The 20,957-nt window shown below is 38.2% G+C and overlaps 1 long non-coding RNA gene across 2 annotated transcripts in view; it reads left to right on the plus strand.

Annotated features, from left to right (window-relative positions):
- Positions 1–423: 423 nt before the first annotated feature.
- The window catches only part of LOC144286766 (uncharacterized), a 133,365-nt gene continuing 112,831 nt past the window's right edge, over positions 424–20,957 (plus strand). For both annotated transcript variants that reach the window (XR_013354734.1, XR_013354761.1), the window contains exons 1-2: positions 424–448; positions 992–1,044. This is a non-coding gene — a long non-coding RNA (uncharacterized LOC144286766). The remainder of the gene's footprint in view (positions 449–991; positions 1,045–20,957) is intronic.

Here is a 20,957-nt window from a genome sequence, read left to right on the forward strand (position 1 = left end):
GAATAATGAATCCCAAATAAATTATAAACTCGACAAGGTCAGGACCGTTGCTTGTTTTTCTCATCTTGAATCCCATGTGTATTGTGCACAAAGCACAGAGCCTGTGCAAGGTGAGTACTCCATACATTTTTGTGAAAGAATAAATCAATGTGTGGAAGAATGAAGGAGTCTCATAGAATGAGGTTTAGACAACCAAGTGGAGGTTTAGACAATGCAGGAAGTTAACTGCAAGGATACCACAGATTTAGCAGAGTTCTGTGCTCTGTGCCCTGAGTTACAGCCTGTTGGGTAACAGGGGCTTGAGTGCCCAGGTGTTGACCATGGCCAGGGAGCACTGTGACACCTGCAGGTGGCTCTTCTCTCTGATTGTGATGGTGGCAGCAAAGCTGTCATCTTACCCCGGACTCAGATTACACACTGTGTATACAGTAATTGTGCAACTAGCCAGGTGAGCAGTAGACAAAAGCTGTTTTTATTTCTTAAACTCCCTATGCAATCCTTTAGCATAAGAGATGATAAAAAATTTTGGCAGACAGTCAAATGTCTTAAACACATATTCGGGGTGGTTATGAATACATTATTATTGTAATTCCTCAAATTTTGTGGAATTTAATTGTATGTTCAATAGGAACAAATCCATGCTGATGTAAATAGTTGGTTATATAATAATAAATACACGTAACAAAGACATTAAAGGACCATCTTAGCTATTAATAGCAAGTTTATCTTCCTTGAATGGACTATTTTCTTCTAAAACAATTTGCAATATAATTTATTTGGGCTACTTTGCATTCACCAAATTTCTTTATGTATTGTCTATGGGAAGCAATTTGTCTTCTTTTGTTAATAGGCTTATAAATTTGAGTTTTAAAGCCAATTAAAGAGAAAATTACTGAATGAACTAAACCTAATTTATTTAGCTAACTGACGAGCTTTTGCTTGTAAAGAATTTTTTTAAAATATGAAACTTGTGTCTTATTTTGTCTTAAAGCTTTCATCATACTTCAGACTTCAGTGCCTCTGACACATAGTCCATAGAATGCGGTGAGTCATTTAGTGGCTATTCTCTGTTTATGGCGATATCGTATTATAAGCTAGAGAATATCAGTCATGAAATGCTCAAAACAAAGCTATATTAAGGAATTTGTTTACTATTTACTAAAACATTTAAAACATGTCTAAGTGGTTTCAGAAAACATTTATTTAAATCCAGGCTGGATATTGGGGACATAGGGATAAAAAATGTAATCTTTGTTCTGAGGAAGCTCACTGTCTAGTAGGGAATGTAGATAAGGAAACCAAGCATTTCATTCCAGTGTGATGGGTAATATAATAGAGGAATTCACATGATATTTAAAGATGAGAGTAGAGAGTTAGAGGCATGTTTTTTTTTTTCACCCTGAAAATAATTTATTTTATTGTCAAAGAAGATTTTCTAAAGGCAGTTATACTTGATGAATTTCTTGAAGAAAAAGAAGATACCAGCCAGGAGGAAATTGTGTGTGTGTGTGTGTGTGTGCGCGCGCGCACTCACACACACACCAGCCTGTAGTTTGGGTATTTCAAATAGAGAAAATAGCATGTGCAAAGACTTCAAATAGCTCTTTATCACTTGTAGCTTTATACAGTGTTTATGTTTAGTAATCATTGATGAGAAGCTGGGGGAGATAAATAGGAGCCAGATTGTTGAGAATCTTATAAAACATGCTAAACAAATGGCTCTTTATTCTAAGGTGAATGTGGACCCTAGAGAAGTTTATATGGTATAGGTTCTTTTTTTTCTTAAAAACAACACATGCCATTTTTCAATATACATAAACATATGGTCTTCTTTGAAATATTTTGAAGTTCAAAATAAAAATTATTACTGCAAAGAAAGAAATTATAATCTCCAATGAGATTTTACAACTTACCAGAAATATGACTTAATTAAAGAAGTCTTTCTTTTTTCATCCTTTTTCTGCAACATTTGAATGGGATTATATGATTTCCTTCCAGTCACTCCATTAAGAATAACAGCTCTAGCATCTGTGTGCAATGTAGGTAGAGAAGTTTTGGAATAAACTGGGGGGATCTGCTAGGATGTTATTCCTTATTACAGAGAAGAAGTGATGAGTACTTGAGCTGAAGGAGCAGTGGTAGGAACTGAGAGAATGAGGATGATTTAAGAAGATAAAGACCAGTAGGACTGGATAGAGAGGGAATGGGGGATGGAAAAAATAAAGTGGTTGATGTCGATTGTTCAGTTACTGACTGAATAGTTAGATGGTCAGCCCCATCATGGTGTTTTGAAGGAATGGGCATGGAAAAAAGTAGGAAAAATGGTGAGTTCAATTGGGGATCTATTGATTTATAGATGGATGATGTGTAATAGGCTTATGGATATAGGGGTTGGAGCTCAGGAGAGAGACCTGAGATGCAAATATAGATTTGAGATTCACCACTGAACAAATGGTAGTTGAAATCACAGATTTGGCTAAGATGTTCCAGGACAGAGAGTTAACTGGACGCAGAAGAGTACAGATGAAGGGACTTTGGGAAAAACACACATTTCCTGGGAGGACAGGAAGGTGAAACTGAAAAGAGACTGAGAAAGAGTTATCATTGAAGTAGGAATTAAACCAAGACATGCAGAATCTTGGAACTCGATAGAGGAAATCATTTCAAAGCAAAAGAAATAATCACAGTGCCAAAAGTGACTGTGAGGTCAACTAAAATGAGGGTTTACAAGTGTCCCTTCAATTTGGGAGTTAAAAAGTCATTATTGGAAAAGCAGAATCAGACCTATAAATACAGAGAACAAACTGATGGTTGCCATGGATGGGGGTAGTGAGTGGGTGAAGGGGAGTAGGAGATACAGACTTCAGTTATGGTACGAATGTCATGGGAATAAAAGGCACAGCAGAGGAAATGCTATGATCAATGATATTGTAATAGTGTTTTACAGTGATAGATGGTAGCTACACTTGTGGTGAGCGTAGCGTAATGTATAGAGTTGTTGAACCATTATGTTGTACACCTGAAAATATTGTAACATAAGTGTCAACTATACTCAAAATTTTTTACAAAGTCGTCGTTGGCTAGATTGCCTCATTTGTGGAAATTCAGGTGACCTTTTACGAATTTTTGAGGAAAAGGATTGCTCTTGAAAGGATAAAGCCAAAAAAAAAAAAAAAAACAAACTAAAAACAGTCTGATACCAGTAAATAATTTCTTTGTATTTATTTTTCTGAAAGTTTTAAGACCCTTTGGTCATTTGGTTGAGAAAAAAAAGGGGGAGGAGTTATAATTGCTGCATCAACATCCTCATTCAGTTAATTGTTGATTTTAGTAAATTCATATAATCAAATGACAACATTGGCCTCTCAGGTTCTATTTCTTTTCATGATATTTCTATTTCTTGTTTTGATTTAAATAATTGTGAATGTCATTTTCTAGAATAGCATTAATGTTCTAAATTTATAATGTAGGTATTATCAGGTGAGTTTTTTGAGATATAATTGACATTAAACACTAAGTTTAAGGTGTATGCTGTGATGATTTGATATGCATATATATTGTGAAATGATATGCACCACAATAAATTTAGTTAACACATCTGTCACCTCACACAGTTACTTTATGTGTGTGTGTGTGTGAGTGTGTGTGTGTGTGGTGAGAACTTTTAAGATCTCTCTGAGCAACTTTCAAGTATACTATACAGTATTGTTAACTATAGTCACCATGCTGTACATTAGATCCCCAGAATTTATTCATGTTGTAACTAGAAGTTTGTACCCTTTGACTACCTTCACCCATTTCCTTGTCCCACTTGTCTGCTGGCAACCACCAATTCCCTCTGTTTCTTTGAATTCATTTTTGTTTTTTATATTCCACATATAGGTGAAATTATACAATATTTCTCTCTGTCTGACTCATTTTACTTATCATGATTCTCTAAAGGTCCATTCATGTTGTCACAAATGGCAGGATTTCCTTCCTTTTTATGGTTGAATATTCCATTGAATATATATCACATCTTGTTTATCCATTCGTTTATCAAGGACACTTAGGTGGTTTCTTTCTTTCCTTTTTTTTTTTTAAGATTTTATTTATTAACTCATGAGAGACACATAGAAAAAGGCAAAGACACAGGCAGAAGGAGAAACAGGCTCCCTGTGGGGAGCCGGATGTGAGACTCAATCCCAGGATCCCCAGTCACCCCCTGAGCCAAAGGCAGACGCTCAACCACTAAGCCCTCCAGGCATCCCACTTAGGTTGTTTCTATGTCTTGACTATTCTAAATAATGCTGCAATGAACACGAGGTGCAGATATTTTTTTGAAATAGTGATTTCATTTCTCGGAAGTTGAATTGCTAGATTATGTGGTAGTTCTATTTTTAATTTTTTGAGGAAGCTTTCTACTATTTTCTATAGTGGTTGCACTATTCACATTTCCACCAACGCTGTAGAAGGGTTCACTTTCCCCCACATCCTTGCCAGCATTTGTTACCTCTTGTCATTTAGATAATAGCCCTTCTAACAGAAGTGAGATGATATATATGCTGTGAAATTTAACACTAACTTTGGATTAAATGAAGAGAATTTAATTTTTTTTTCAAACTCCTAGAAGCTCTCAGGAAGAAGAGCTTCCCTAAGTTTATCAGTAAATTAAAAGCGTCAAGGAAAATTTATGCCCAGAACTGGTTTTCTCTCCAGATGATTTAGGTTTTTCAGTTTAACTCTTAAATGTGGGAAAAACCATACATCAAGTTTGAATCTGGTGACAATAAGGACAAGAAGGGGAAGGAAATATAACGACTCAACCTGTGTTACCTAACAGTATTGCTCTAACCTAAAGGCTAATTTCTATTTCAAAGTAAAATGATCACAAAAGTTCAAAATAGCTTTGGGCAGTACAGGAGAGCAGAGAAAGCACTGAACTGGATGCCAAAGATGAAATCTCATGAGGAGAATAGGTGAGGAAGTGGTAGCAGGAACAATATTTTGGGCCTCGGAATGGCTAGGATGTTTCCAAGAGGCCACCTACTCCCTGAACAAGGATTGTGTGAATTGCTTCCTAAATATACAGCACCTGCAATGTAGATAGTTAGGAATTTTGGAGAGGTTGAGTTGATTACTTATTTCATTCCAGGCTAATGAAAATGTTTCTCAATAAATAGAACATCTCTACATTTAACAAAGGACAGTTCCAGAAGAGGTAGCACTTCCTAAGCCAGGGTCTCTGTGGTGAATGAGTGGGTGCATTCTTACTTCCATCATCTCTTGTTCATGCAATGGGCGGAGACAAGACTAATGAAGATAATTTTCGTTCTCTCAAAAATCTAGCGGAGGTGGTTGAAGCTCTTGGTCTTTAGAACGTCCTCAGGGCTTTGATAGCTTCTAATCCAACTTGTGAGGAACAGAAGAGCTCTTATCTCCCCAAGGTCAGAGAGGCAATCTAGACTTTAGGTGACAGATGCACAAAAACTTTCCAGAAATTTCTCATGGAGCTATATTTAGAAGCAGAAATCTCCTTTTTAATTTTAATTGATTTAAGAAATGGTTCATGTAGAAACCAATGAGAATTTTTACCTAAATATTTCAATGAGCCAGCACTGTGCATCTGACTTAAGATAACTCTTGAAAATCACTTCATGTGTCCACATAAGCACATAGATCACATACACACGAACATAAGATTTTCAGGGTGTGACTCAAGGAAATAAACAGTTATACTCTGTGATGGAAAATTGTAATTCCTGATGTTTAAACCTATAGCATAATTTCCATCTTGCTAGATTTGAGGAGAAAAATTTTACAAGAATTCTCCAAAGTCACTTTAGAAAAAAACACACGCTTCCTTAGAAAGATCATCAACCAAAAGATAACCAGAGATTGGTTATCAAAATGGAACAGGAAATTGTTCAAATTTCCATGATCTTGTGAATTGTCAGAGGAAGAGCTAATTATTTCATATAATTTATTACCAGTTTTAAATATGTGAGGGTTGCTGGAATTAAACAGTCTTAGAAAGAGTATCAAAATTTCCTGTTGGATGGGGCACCTGGGTGGCTCAGCTGGTTTACTGTCTGACTTCAGCTCAAGTCTTAATCTCAGGGTCCTGGAATTGAGCCCTGCATGGAGTTCCATGCTCAGCAGGGAGTCTGCTTGTCTCTCTCCTGCTCCCTCTTCCCCTCCTCCCACTAATGCCCTCTCTCTCTCTCTCTCAAATAAATAAAAATTAAAATCTCCTTTTGGAATGAATAAAATTGCCACTAAAAATGTTGAGATAACTCCTTATCTCTTATTTGTCAAACTTAGGATAGAGGGTGACATTTTTCTAATGTCCAATGTCTACTATTCTTGTTCAGAAATATTCAACGATTGCATATTTGGAAGCAAATAACCCTTCCCCCAGTTTTATTTGACAAACATCTTAATCATTTTAAGGTTCTTTCTGAAATGTCCCCTCTTCATGAAGACTTTTCTGAATCTCTTCCACTGAGTATAATCTCTCCTTCCTCTGACTCTACCAATTGCCTTACTCTTCACTTTGTTCAACTGTTTAATCTGTTCATTTGCCACACTATTTTGTGGCAAATTTCCTTGAAGGACAAAGTTTCTTCTTTAGCTCCTTAGCCCAATATTTGATTGATTGATTGATTGATTGATTTATAGATAGATAGGCAAACAAATAGATAATAGATACTTGGTGTTAGAATATTTTCTTTTCAATTGCAATTATATAGAGGAGAAGCAGGGAGACATAAAAGGATTTTGGAAGACAGAAGACAGACTTTGGACAAAAAGATTTTCATCATCAGTATACTAATGGTCTATAACTGAAAACATTATGCCAGTCTATGTGGGAACTAGGTCATTTTTGGTCAACACATGCTTTTTTTTACTCTTGTCACAGTAGCTTGTTTATTATATTTTGATCTTGATTCATGTGCCTCATACTGCAAGGTCCTAGAATGCTCATGTGTTAGTCTGGTCAGAGCAGGAAATGATTAAGGGTTTATTTATGGAGTCCAGCATATTTTAATTTCAAGATCACCTTACCCCCGAACTTTAAATCAATTATTTAGTTCCTCTTGATCTTTGACCTTTGTATACTTCCAACAGTAATGTTGCATCTCACTTTGGATCTGCTTTTAGGGCCTTCAATTCTGAGAGTTTTGGATCCCAAATCCCTCTTGGCTCTCTTATTAACTCATAACCCTGGCATTTGAAAAGAACTTTGTAAAGTTCTTTTTAGATATATTTTTTTAAAGATTTTATTTATTTATTTGAGAGGTAAAGAATGAGTAAGGTGAGGGGCAGAAAAAGAAGCAGATTGCCCACTGAGCAAGGATCCCAATGTGGGGCTCTATCCTGGGACCCCAGGATCATGACCTGAGTTGAAGGCATACACTTAACCAGCTGAGCCACCCCGGTGCCTCTTAAGTTTTTTTATTAAAGAGAAATGTAAGTAGGAGAGTAGTACAAACGAAAATAAATTTGACTCTGCCTTTAAACTAACTAAATTTATGTGATTTGGGGGACACCTGACTGGCTCAGTCAATGGAGCATGTGATTCTTGATCTTGGGGTTGTGAGTTCCAGCCCCACATTGGGTGTAGAGATTATTTAAAAATAAAATCTTAATAAATTTATGTGTTTATTATCATGTCGCTCTTGATGCTATCTTTGCCCTTAATATTACCTGATAGTTGTTGCTGTGCCAAGTGGTCCTGAAATCTTCTTAGGGACCCTTCTTTTGTAATGATCTCCATATATCAAATACAGTTCAGAACATTCAAGCTTGGGGTTCTATTTTCTTGATTACTAATTGACTATAACTTCTAATATTCATAAGTAAAAATTCACAGTGAAGTTATACGCAATTAATTGATTCCATTTGAGGGACATGAGAATTTATTTCCATGGAATTTCAAAATCCAAGGAGATAAAATTTCAGAAACCAGTATTTTGCCCCTCAAAAATCCTCTGGTTTTATATGCTCTCAAAGGTATATAGAAACTTGGGATATTCTGTGATGATCTATGTCATAGCTTTTAGAAAATAAAGACAAATGAGTAAAAATAAATTAGAAGAGATAAATTAGGTATTTAAAAAACTTAAATATGCATGGTAAAAATGATGATGTCCTTAACATCATTCTATTTAAATAAACAGAATAAATTTATTTTGAAATAATTCTATTTTTATAACTTCTAAAGCAAATTACAAAATTAATTATACCCTAGGTGTGCCTGGGTGGCTCAGTTGGTTAAGTATCTGCCTTTAGCTCAGGTAATGATCCCAGGGTCTTGGGATCCAGCCCTGTGTTGGGCTCCCTGCATAGCAGGGAGTCTGCTTCTCCCTCTTCTTCTGGCCCTCCCCCCTTGCTCCTTGCTCATGCTTTAAAGATTTAAATAAAATCTTAAAAAAATTAATTATACCCTAAAGTAAATTTCTTTATAATCTTTAAAAATATTTTATTTATTTATTCATGAGAGACACAGAGAGGCAAAGGCATAGGCAAAGGGAGAAGCAGGCTTCCCGCGGGGAGCCCAATGCGGGACTCAGTCCCAGGACCCTGGGACCACGACTTGAGCCAAAGGCAGAGGCTCAACTGCTGAGTCACCCAGGCATCCCTCTTTATAATCTCTTATTTAAAAATGACACCCGAATAGCACACAATTGTAAATACTAGAGCTCAGATTTGAAATATAAGGTCATATAGCATCATCAAAGGTGGACTACTGAAGTCCAAGGAAAAATGTTCAAACCCTTGTTGGTGTGTGTTTGTGTGTCTGCATGTGTTCGGGGGGTAGGGGAAGGGGAGGAGGAGAGAAATCCCAAGAAGCTTGAGTTTACTTTTGGTTGTCTGTGTTAGATTACCTTCACACTAATTATTTTTTGGGTGGATCTGAAAGTCCTTCCCAAATTGTGCATAAGGATACTTCCGAGTTCTGTTGGCTGCTACTGCAAAGTCACAAGGATATTTATAATTACTCCCAGAGCATTTAAAAATTTAGAGTTGTAGGCAAATTTGGCTATAGATTTTCTTAGAAGAGCTAGACCCGCCAGAATTTTTGTGATATTAATAATCAGCTCAAGGGAATTTTACCAAGATCCACATAAGAGATTCCAAACCAAACCAATGGTGCACAGATCTTCTGATCCTGGAACAAAGAAAGAAATCTATTTGAACACAGACTAGGAATAGTGATTGGATCTGGAAATTACAGCCTAACAAATGGCTTGTAAGGTTGTATTACAAAGGCAAAATCAGCAGTACCCTATGCTCGCTTGCTCTCTCTCTCTCTCAAATAAATAAATAAATCTTAAGAAAAAAAAAAGAGAAAAAGAAAAAACAAACCAAGTGACTAAATCAAGGTCAAGTATAATGGTCATGGATCAGCATAAATAATCATAGCACCAAAGGTGGCCAGCAACAGGTAAGTGGGAAGCTCAAGTAAATTGTTGCATGTTGTGTGTTACTTCAATCTCCTTCCTTCCTTCCTTCCTTCCTTCCTTCCTTCCTTCCTTCCTTCCTTCCTTCCTTCTTTCCTTTTTCTCCCCCTCCTTTCCTCCCTGACTTCCTCTCTTTCTCTCTCTCTCCCTTCCTACCCTCCCTCCCTTTTTAACTTCCTTTTAGAAAAAAACAAAACAAAAAAAAAACTTAGAGGCATCTGGGCGGCTCAGTCAGTTAAGCATTTGACTCTTGGTTTCAGCTCAGATTGATCTCATGGGTCATGAGGTCAAGCCCCAAGTTGGGCTCTGCACTGAGTGGGGAGTCTGCTTGAAGACTCTCTTCCCTGCTCCTCTGCCTTCTTACTCTCTGTCTCTCAAATAAATAAATGCATCTTGAAAAAAGAAAAAGAAGAACCTTTACTATGTGTACCATGCTAAGCACTTATTGTAATAATGAATAAGATGTTTTTCCTGCCTAAACAGAGTTCTTAGTTCTTGAATCTAATACTGACCACATGGCTTGTGGTATAAAGAGTTATGTGCTTATGGGCAGAAACCCACCCCTGACCTTCAAACTGAAATGACTTTTCTAATTGATGTAGTGTGTGTAGCTCATGATGGTATACAGCAGAACTCACATGTAATAGTGGAGCTGGGAGTCTTGGGTAATGGCCACAGGCAGACAGTGATCAAACGAGAAAAAATCATGATGAACTTTTAAATAAGAGGACATGATTTTCTTGCAGGGTAGCTGAATCCTTGCTACTATAAGAAACATTAGGGTGAAATTTTATAGAATTACACAAAACATATTGAAGTACCTTGTAATAGTATGAAGTATGGTATCGAATCCATACTTGGATAGAATACATGCGTAGCCTTAAATTATATTAAATTTCAAGTTGAACTTCATGACAGCTGAATAAGGTGTATGATATTGCTTTTAATGAGATAATTCCTTCCCAATTTTAAGATTGATGAAAGGTCAGGCCTTTCAGATTGCACGGCACACACTTATATGAACCCCTTATAAATCACCCCCATGTTCAAGAGCAAGGCACCTCTAACACAACTCCATATATTAAACTAAAAGTGCTTTTCAAAATAGTGGAGAGAGGAGTGAATGTTCCTTGTGACGATACGCTGAGTGCATCATAAAATAGACAATTTGCCTTGGTAGTTTCTCGGTGGACAAGATGTGGATAAAATAGAAAATTGTTCCTTAGAGGATATCAAACCACTTGGGACACTTTTCATTTGGATGTAGATATATGAGCCATGTGTTCAGGGCTGGGTGTATACTACGTATAGCATGGCTCTAATGGATCACATTTAGAGAGGAGTTACTGAGGATTGGAACAATACTGTAAGTTGTTTGGAGAGATTGAAATATAGCAAGAGTCCTACCAGAGACCAGGTCAGAATTTGGGGGTAGGTAGTTGGTATTGGTGGATGGCCACAACTTAGAGTCCACCTCTAAATTTCAAAGGAGATTCAGAGATGTGTTTCTAACAAAACTGTAGTTAATGGGGGATGGCAACGGGAGTGTAAATGGCTACAATCTTTTTGAATGAAAAGTTATTATTAAACCCTAGCTAGTATTAATTAGTGCTTTCTGCAGGCCAGAAACTATACTAAGTCACTTATATATAATTTTTATTACTATGTGTCAGGAGTCTTGAAAGTGTTAATTTTCTTGACCTAGTATTTTTACATCCAGGAATTCATAGTAATAATTAATGATCCATATAAAGCATCATGCACTAAGATGTTTGCTAAACATTATTTATATAGCAAAGGATCTGAAGCAAACGTCCAACAATAAAGACTCTTAGGTAAAGTTACGTGATGGGTTAATTACGCACTCATTGAAATCATGTTTGCAGAGAATATCCAATGAAATTGGAAAATAGTCTCTATGTGGCACTAAGCAAAAAAAAGTAAGATGCAACATACGATGTATAAAATATCTTCTATGTTACAATAAACACATTTTTATAAGAAAAAAAGATGAGTAGAGTAGAACATTCATTATGGTTTTATTTGGATGATAGGAGTTCTGAATGACTTTGGTAAATCTTTTAATACTCATTTCTGCAGTTTCCAAATTTTTCACTAGAACGTTTTAAGTTTGTAATCAGTAAAATAAGCTTGGGAAGTTTTCTGACAACATAATTTCTGGATTCTCTATAGTAAGATTCCCTTCCCGGTCTCCCTGCCCAACTACCTTGTCAATGGAAACTTCTGCTCATCTGATCATTTCTTTGAGCTAATTTTTGGATCTCCAGTTTAGATTGATTTTCTTCTGGACTTAGAGCACTTGGTTTCCTTCCTCTTAAGGAACCACTCCCCATGGTAGACCATCAGCTGTGGTGCCTGAAGGACCCCTTCAGGTAAACTGTCCCCTTCTACCTTTAGTTACTCACCAACACCCTGGCTAGCTTCAAGTTTTACTAATGGTACTCTGATAGGACCTGTGGGAATATAGTGAGTATCTCCAAAGGTATTTGAAATTTTGGGATGTCAGTAGGGGAAGTCTAGTAGTCCTCTGCTCTCAGAGTCTTGGTTATACTTCTACCCACCTATCAATCTATTTTGAAGACCTGACTGGCAAAATAGCCCTACAGGAATGTTTTCACAGAAGTTCCTAGGACTCCTGAGTAAATTAAGGATAAGAGATTTTCAGATTAAAAGTTAGTGGCTGTTGCAGATCTTGGAGCATCAGGGGGACTCAAGAAATACATGATGAAGGAAGGAACACAGGGGGAGATAAAGATAACCTTACCTATAATAAATATTTTTATTAATGAAAAAATATTGTTCAGAGGACAGGATGTGGGGACGACATAAGAAGGTAGGGAAATCACTCTGAGGTAGGGAAAACTTAGGGAAAGTGCCCTTCCTGGGATAAATACTCAGGATTAATAAGGAACCATGTACCTGATATTATATAAATGGACATAGATGTTTGATATCAACTCTTCATTAAGAGAAATCATGACTTGTTTCTTCTAAATATCCAGAGAAGTACAATTACTCATGACCCAGAACTTCTATGGCTGAGTGTTGCAGATTGAGTAATGGTCACTGGAAGATATCAGTCCTAATCTCTGGAATTGGTAAATGTTCCTTCATTTGGAAAAAAAAAAAAAAAAAAGGGAGTTTTGTGGATATGACTAAACGATGGATCTTGAGATGAAGAGATTTCCCTGGGTTATCCAGTGGGCCCTAAATACCATCACCAAAGTCCTTATAACTTTATCAGAGGCAGAAGGAGATTGCATGCAGACACACCTAAAAGACGTACCAAAGAGGAGTAATGTGGGCATGGAGGTGAAGATTGGAGCGATGCCATCACAATCCAAGAAAGTGCTTAGAACCAGAGAGTGGGAGAGGCAAGGGAGGATATCCTCCTGGAGGCTTTGGAGAGAACACAGCCCTGCTGACACCTTGATTTCAGACTTGTGGCCTTCAGAACTTGGCGGGAACGTGTTGCTGTAGGCCGCTGAATGGGAGGTCTTTTGTGGCATCCTCAGGAAATGAATACATGAAATAATTCTTACATTGGAGAACAGCCTCATTATGACTGGTTGGTGAGAAACATATTTCTAAACGTTGTGCTGTGATACAGTGAGAAGGAAAATCAGTTCTGAGGAGCAGGCAGGCAGTGATGGTGGGCACCTCGGAGTACCCTGAAGCGGCAGCGACAGCATCAGCTCTTGGAGGAGAATTGGAGAGTGAAGGGAAGGGAGAATAAGAGGGAAAGGGTTGGGTACCCAGGTGGCTCAGGGGTGGAGGGTCTGCCTTCGGTCCAGGCCATGACCCCACGGTCCCGGGATCGAGTCCCACGTGAGGCTCCCTGCATGGCGCCTGCTTCTCCCTCTGCCTCTGTCTCTGCCTCTCTCTCTGGGTCTCTCATGAATAAATAAAATCTTTAAAAAAAAAAAAAAAAGAAGGAAAGTATCTCCTTCTTGAGAGTGTCCCAGTCTCTCTTTCAGTTGAAACATTAAATCTAACCCCCTCGGTGAGCTGAGATTGCTCTAGTTTAATAATACCAGAGCCTGATCCTCTGTGGGTTATTTACTCAAATCCTGAATTATTTTCCAAAATTTCATAGCTGGGTAACTAGGATCTACGCTATACCATCAATCAACAAGGGGGCCAATGGCAGGAAAGTTGCCCGCCTCATCTTTCTGGATTTGGAGAACAATCCTTTTTTTAAGGAAATGGTTCAAATTACTTATCTAAAAAACACAACAAAAAGAACTGTGGCTTCAAAACTCGATCTTGATCCACCCCAAAGCATTCTTTCCTCAAAACCACCTTGCGGGTGCCAGGCCTAGTAAATTTACATTCGACAGGCAAATAGAAACGTTTTCCTTGCTACACAAAGGCGACATTATCATCTAGCTGTCAGGCCTTCCCGCCACCGATGCGGGGAGATGTGGGGCAGATGCAGATAGCTCAGGGAATCCACCTGCAGCCACGCTCTCAGGGAGCCCCCCTCAGTTAGTTGAAATCCCAACCGCTTATCACAAAGGTGAGAGAAATTTGATAAGGGCCTGGCAGGGGTGACCAGGCTTACCCTTGCTGGGACAAGAAAGTGATATGCAGAGATTGACACTCTCTTAAAACGATCAAAAGGAAAATGCAACGGTTTTGTTTTCAGAGGTTCAAGTCCCACTGAGTTCGGTCAGATAGTGTGAGGGGCCCAGTGAAGTCACTTGTCCAAGTATGTAAAATAAGTTGGGAAAGAAAGGACAGGACTGGAAAGAATGGGGTATTTATTTACTGAAAGGATCAATGAAATCAATACCCTCTCAGTGTAAAAGGAGGGTAGTCTGGGAGGTATTTAAAGTGTGGGGACTCAGGTTTATTTCCAGAGGGCACTCGGTGGGGATGTGCACTTAGCGGTATGGCCCGAAGGGAAGGAGTAGAATGGTTCTGCGACTATCACAAAATAATGGATTACAAAATCAATATCGACGTTTGTTAACGGAAGCAAAACATATCATTCTTGAGAAGTGAGGCAGCGAGAGCTGCAGTAGAGGCGCAGAATGTGGAGGGTGGCGTGCCCGGATGGGCCCCTGGGAGCCAGCCACAGTTAGCAGCTTGGTGCTCAAACTTGGGGAAGTTAGAGCTGATAAGTTTGAGAATGTCATCCAGCCTGTCCCCTTGCTTCATCGTGGAGGAAAAGGAGGCACAAACTAAGCTCCTGAGCTGTTGGAGTTTGCGCGGCTAGTTAGAGAAAGATCTTGGTGTGCTCGTGTCACCTGAAGATACAAATGCTTTTATTCGGCTGATGTTTTTTCTTGAGCTACCAAGATGCACATCCAAGATATCCTAAACCTCCTACTAGGTTGACTCAAATGAAGCAAGGAAGGAAATTAAAAAAAAAAAAAAAAAAGGAAAGCTCAGGACAGCTGAAGAGAGCTTCCCGAGGCAATCAAATGAAGAGGTATTTTGTGATTGAATCATCAGTCTCAGTAAATTGCAGAGGGTTCCATTCTTATTTTCAAACTAGAGGAAAAACATAATAGACTATCTGCCAATCTCCAGAACTTCCTTTGTTTGAAGCAGAAGTATATTTTTAGCTTTTTCTCTGGGAAATCAGCCTCCAGTCTCTGCATCATTTTGGCTGATTTCTACATCCTGCTAATCTGTCTTCTGCACTATCCCCTATGCCGCTTTTCTTATGGCAAATAATAAGGAAGGTTTTTTTGAATTTTTCTCTGAGATATCCAAAATTTCACTAAGTGCTGATGCTTTTTCCTCAAAAAGAATCCTCGTGAACATTCCTTTCTCTGTCTTATAAAAACCCTATTTAATACTTACCCTTTCCTAGAGAGATTGCTTACAGTACTATGAAAATCAATCCCAGAAAATTGAATAGAATAATTTACATAGTCCTAATCTGCATCAACAAGGCTTTCTCTCTTAAATGAGTTTCCTTCTTTTTCCCCCATGATTTTATGATTTTTCAGTCTTTCCAAATAGATTGGCAGAAATATGGTCTGCAAAGCTTTCCCCTCTTCTGGTGCCTATTACAGTTATCAAAATGCCCAAGAAATTGTATAAGAGTAGATGTATTCATAGTCTGTATGCATGTTTGCTTATATATGTACATGAGCAATGATAAATATAGAACTCACAAATTTTTAAATAGGAAAGAAGCTTGGACTTTGAGCCATATAAATTTGGGATCAAGTGTTGGCTCTTCCACTTGCTGTGCGCTCTTGAGCAAATTGCTTAGCTCCTGCACCTTACTTTCTTCATTTAACACATGAAGATAGTAATGACTATCTTGAGGTGTTGTCACCAGAATTAAATATGTTAGAGAAATGAAGCGTGTGATACAATGTCCGGAATCTGGTGGGTGTCAGCAAACGGAGATTAGCATTATTTTCTCACAAGTCACATTTTCAAGAAATTAAACAATATTGCCTGAAAATTCTGGGCAAAATTCCTGTACCCATGTCTGTCCTTTAGAAAATGCTGTTGAGGGATCCCTGGGTGGCGCAGCGGTTTGGCGCCTGCCTTTGGCCCAGGGCGCGATCCTGGAGACCCGGGATCGAATCCCACATCAGGCTCCCGGTGCATGGAGCCTGCTTCTCCCTCTGCCTGTGTCTCTGCCTCCCTCTCCCTCTCTGTGTGACTATCATAAAAAAAAAAAAAAAAAATTAGAAAATGCTGTTGATTCAGAGATCATTTGCAGATTGTAGCATATTCGGTCCTTCTCAGACTTATGTTTTCTCCTCTGCTCCACTCTAACAAAGATAGCTGCTGTGCTATCACCATTTTCTGGCTCCTCTACTCGTTCATGCATTGTCTCAGGTGGGTGGCAACACGCTCTAGAACCATTGGAGGTTGTCTGTCCTCTGCAATTGCCTTAGAAACAACCTCTCCCACGATGGGTTGTGACTTGTAACATCTGTTATCAGTTGACCAAAACGCTCAGTTGAACGTAGATTAGTTTGTCGTGCCTCTGGTGTGTCTGAGGTTCAGAACTCTTTCCTGGACATGGTCTCTTGTCACTTGATGCTGAGAGGAACATGTCAATAGTAAAACTTATCTGGAAGCTGCATATGATGTTACTGATAGAGTTGGGTGTCACATCATGTAGCAGGCGGTAGTGTTGCCCTGATAGGACGTTGTTTGACTTTGTGCCAAAGGCACACTGGGGTCGCTAAAGCTGTCTAGCTCTTCACATATCAGTATGTCGTTTGCCAGCATGCTAAAAATGTAGCAAGAGGCCAGGATTATTTTTAGTTGGAAAAGCTTCATTTACTTCATATAGGCTAAATAGACCTTTAATGAATAACTTCTGTAATTTAACCTTGTTTTTAACAGATGAAAAGGGAATAAATATTCAGTGATTTGAATGATGGGTTCTCTGTAACAATGAAATATTTAAATGCTCTTACCAGGAACATTAATGGACCATAACGTTTCTTTTGACAACAACAAGTATTTTCTATTAAGTGAGAGTAATCTTTTTAAAGCTGAACGTAAAATCACAGAGAGACCTTCCTTTTGAACTTTTTGATGCTTGGAAGTGAGCTTTTATTCAGGTTGCTCACGGAGGTGTTTTCCTTAGCTGTTGCATGCATAAAGATTTTTTCTAAATCAGCATTAGTTTTGTAATTAACTTTGAAACAAAACTTTAAATTGTAATCACTGGCATGAAATGTTTCTTAGAGCAGGAAACCGGATTTTGTTTTCCTCTAGCACTGACTCATTCATCATTTAATGCCCTCTGATATTGAATGTCATATTTTTAATAATCTAAAATGATTCATAATTTACAAAATATTTCAAGTCTATTGTTATAACATTGAGTGTGGTAGGCTGTGTATAGTAACATGAGCCCACTGGTGATGAACTTGCTGAGGTTAATTGAAATCTGAGTGGGAGATGTGGTGAATTACTTTTCCTCCAGTTCCTGTCAAAAAATGTATAACCAGAACATGATTTTTTTTTAATAATTTCTTATAGCAAATTAAGATAAAAATAGCCCTTCTATTTCCCATATAAGTAGCCCTTTTAGTAGATCATGACACAGCAAAAACCCTGATCTATGCTTCATCAGAAGGGTCATTTTTCTTGTTTATTTTTTTGTGTTTTAATTTTCTGAAGGATTAATTCTCTGTCATTTTTGGACATATCAAACTTGTGGTATTTTCCTGTACTGTGGATTTCAGCCAGAGAATCAGAATGCTTTCTAGATATTCAAACAGGTAGGGGTTTGACCAGGAATTAGAGGCATAACCATGGTTAGGGCTGGGGAGTGAAGGTAAGGGAAGCCAACCTGCTGGTCTGTGTGGCCAGTGGACCTAGAGTGGATTCTCAGGAGTTCATCTGGATGTTACGGTGAATCTTAAGACTCTCCAAAAAGTGGTTATTAATGTTTCTGTTACCTGAGGCACCCAAAGTGGATGATTTGGAATCCTCACCATGTCTCATGTCATCTGCTCCTATTTTTTAAATTGCTGCCAGGAAAGGATGCTTTCTTCTCTGCTACTTTTTTTAAAATATTTTATTTATTTATTCATGAAAGACAGAAAGAGAGAGAGAGAGGCAGAAGGAGAAGCAGGCTCCATGCAGGGATCGCGATGTGGGACTCCAGGATCATGCCCTGGGCTGAAGGCAGTTGCTAAACCCTGAGCCACCCAGGGATTCCCCTTCTCTGCTACTTTCTGCATCTTAATGCTTACTCTCCATTTGTGGACTAACCTGGAACCATCCAGCTAAGGGGGGAGGGCTGTCTGGGAAATGGAGTTTCAGGTTCTCTTCCTTTGAAGCAGCCTGGAAGGTGAAACGCTGTCTTAGATGGTGCTGCTATAACAAAAGTACCGTAGACTTGGTGACTCCAACTGCAAACATTGATTTCTCACAGTTTTGGTGGCGGGGAGGTCCAAGAATAAGGTACTGGCAGAGCCAGTGTTTGATGAGTGAGCTTTTCCTGGTTTGCAGATGGTTGTTTTCATACTGTGTCCCTACATGACAAGGAGACAGACCCTATGTGTCTGACTCTTTTTATAAGGGCCCCACTCTCATAACCTAATCCAGTCCTAATTCTTTCCCAAAAGTTGTATCTTCAAATACTATCATATTACAGATTAGGATTTCAACATATACATTTCAGGTGGATACAAGTCCAGAGCAAATAGGCCCAGGAGTGATGCAAAGTTGAACACATTATCTAGCTTAGTTCATCCTTTGTCACCTCTGCATTTGCTTACACTCTTCCATCCATATTTTACCTTCAAAAACAAGAGCCACCCAACTTCAGGCTTCCAAATTATATGAAGTAAGTCTGCATTACATAGCCACATATACATATATATGGTCATATGCAACTCACTCTTTCCTCAAAAGGATAGACCCAAAATTCCATGAATCACTGTACTTCTGGGTGATGTCCATTCTTTTTCAAACCTGGTTTGAATTTTCCTTTGATCTCTTATAACTTACATTCTGAACTGTAAGGTTAATCTCTACTACTGCACTTTATATTAGAAAAAGAGGGATGCAAAATTTCATTTTCAAAGGGCTGGAGTAATGAGTGGCCCTGCTTATTTGAATCGCCCCATTCTTAGCCATTTCCATCGGATCTGTGAGTACTAAGATGCAACCCGAAGGATTCCTTGAATCCTTTTTGTCTTCAGTATATAGCAACAACTCTATTTATCCTTGATAATCAGGATAAGTCACGCCAGTTGGCTTAGCAAACCCTTCTTTGCCTATTGTGACTTAGTGGCGTGAAGAGTTAAAAGTGACAGAGAATAGTTTAAACTTCAAGTTCAGCAGAATCATTAGGTCCCCTAGAGACAATAATGGTAAATGGGAAGAAAAGATTTTGTGATTGGGTCCCTAAAGATAACAGTGAGAGGAATCACTCCCATTCCCACTTCTTTGTTCTTCAATCCATGTCTCTTAGTTATGAGAAAAATAGCACGATATAGGTTGCTGGTTCAAAACATACACAAAATCTTGTAGGACAGCACTTAGCTGGTCAAGGTATTATTAGCTAGCACCCTAACTGGGTCTTTAATGGAGTATTCCACTGTTGTATCAGGCAAAGAAACTTGCCTGTATCAGGCAAAGAAACTTGAAGTGAAGTGGCATATAATAGGATCAACAAATTCCATGGGTTGAACTTTTCCCATTCCTTGCTGGTGAATGCATTCTCTGGTCAGAAGCAAAGTTTTGTGGATTCATGATAGAGAATCATAAATTCCATTAGCTTTTGGGTAGTGGTACTTAGAGAGCTGCACAGACAACAATGCATATTCATAGCTATTGCATGTATTCCTATGAAACATCTTGCTTCCTCTTCCACGAGGAGGTGGGGTGGTCATCCTGGCTAGTTGATCTCTTTGGGTATGGTGTCACAAAAGAAAATCAGCATCAGACTCGGCTTATGGCATGCTAGATGTTTATCAATAATGATAGCCAGAATGGTCTTGTTGAGGGTAAGGTCATGTTTTTAAACTCATGCATAGCCTCAATACCTGGCGCTTCCTCCTCTGTTCATGAGCCCACTGACAAACCAGAGTGGCTGAGGAAAGAGGGTGGCTAGTATCTTCAGAAAGTGTTATCTTCTTTGCTTTAATTTTATCGAGAAAATTCTTCATAATTGTTGTCTCTTTTGTGAACACTTCCTTGGGATACAAATAATTTCACTCTTAGCCATTTCCAGAAGTTTATCACTTTTTATTCTGATCTTGCTATCAATCCATTATTTCATTTCTTTCAAAGTATAGACCAGGGAAAATTGTTGTCCATTTCCCATAGTATAGATCTGTCATCTCAAGACAAAGTAAAAAATTGAATGCACTAATTTATATATACAAATGCATCCACTTTGGGATAATTTGGCATATCGTTTGATGAATTTCAGCAAATGCATATACTCTACCTTCCGCAAAACCCAAGACGCAGAACATTTCTTTCATTCTTAAAGTAACCTTGTGCCTCTTTACAATCCATAACTCCGCTTATCCCTTATCCCAAGCAAGCGCTGATTTGCTTTACATCACTACATATTACTTTTGACTATTCTAGAATTTCATATCAGTGGAATCAAGCAGTATGTAATCTTTAGTGTCTGATTTCATTTTACTCTGTAGTATTTCTGAAATCCATGTGTGTTGCTGCATGAATCAGTAGTTGGTTCTGTTTCACTGTTGAGTAATATTCTACTCTATGAATATACTTTGAATTGTTTACCCATCACCATGATGAGTTTTATAAACATTTGTTACTCATTCTCATGGGTAAGTACTTATGAATGGAATTGACGATTCAAATGTTAAGTGCATATTTCACCTTATAAGAAATTCCCAAAATATTTTCCAAATGGTTGTAGAATTTCCATTCCTACCAGCAGCATATAAGAGTGACTATTGCTACGTATTCTTGCCAATACTATGCATTGTCTGACTTTTTAATTTTAGCAGTTTCTATTGGGTGTTGATTGGTTTTAAGTTGCATTTTCTGTTGATTAGT

The sequence above is a fragment of the Canis aureus genome, chromosome 1, assembly GCF_053574225.1.
Source record: "Canis aureus isolate CA01 chromosome 1, VMU_Caureus_v.1.0, whole genome shotgun sequence".
NCBI lineage: Eukaryota > Metazoa > Chordata > Mammalia > Carnivora > Canidae > Canis > Canis aureus.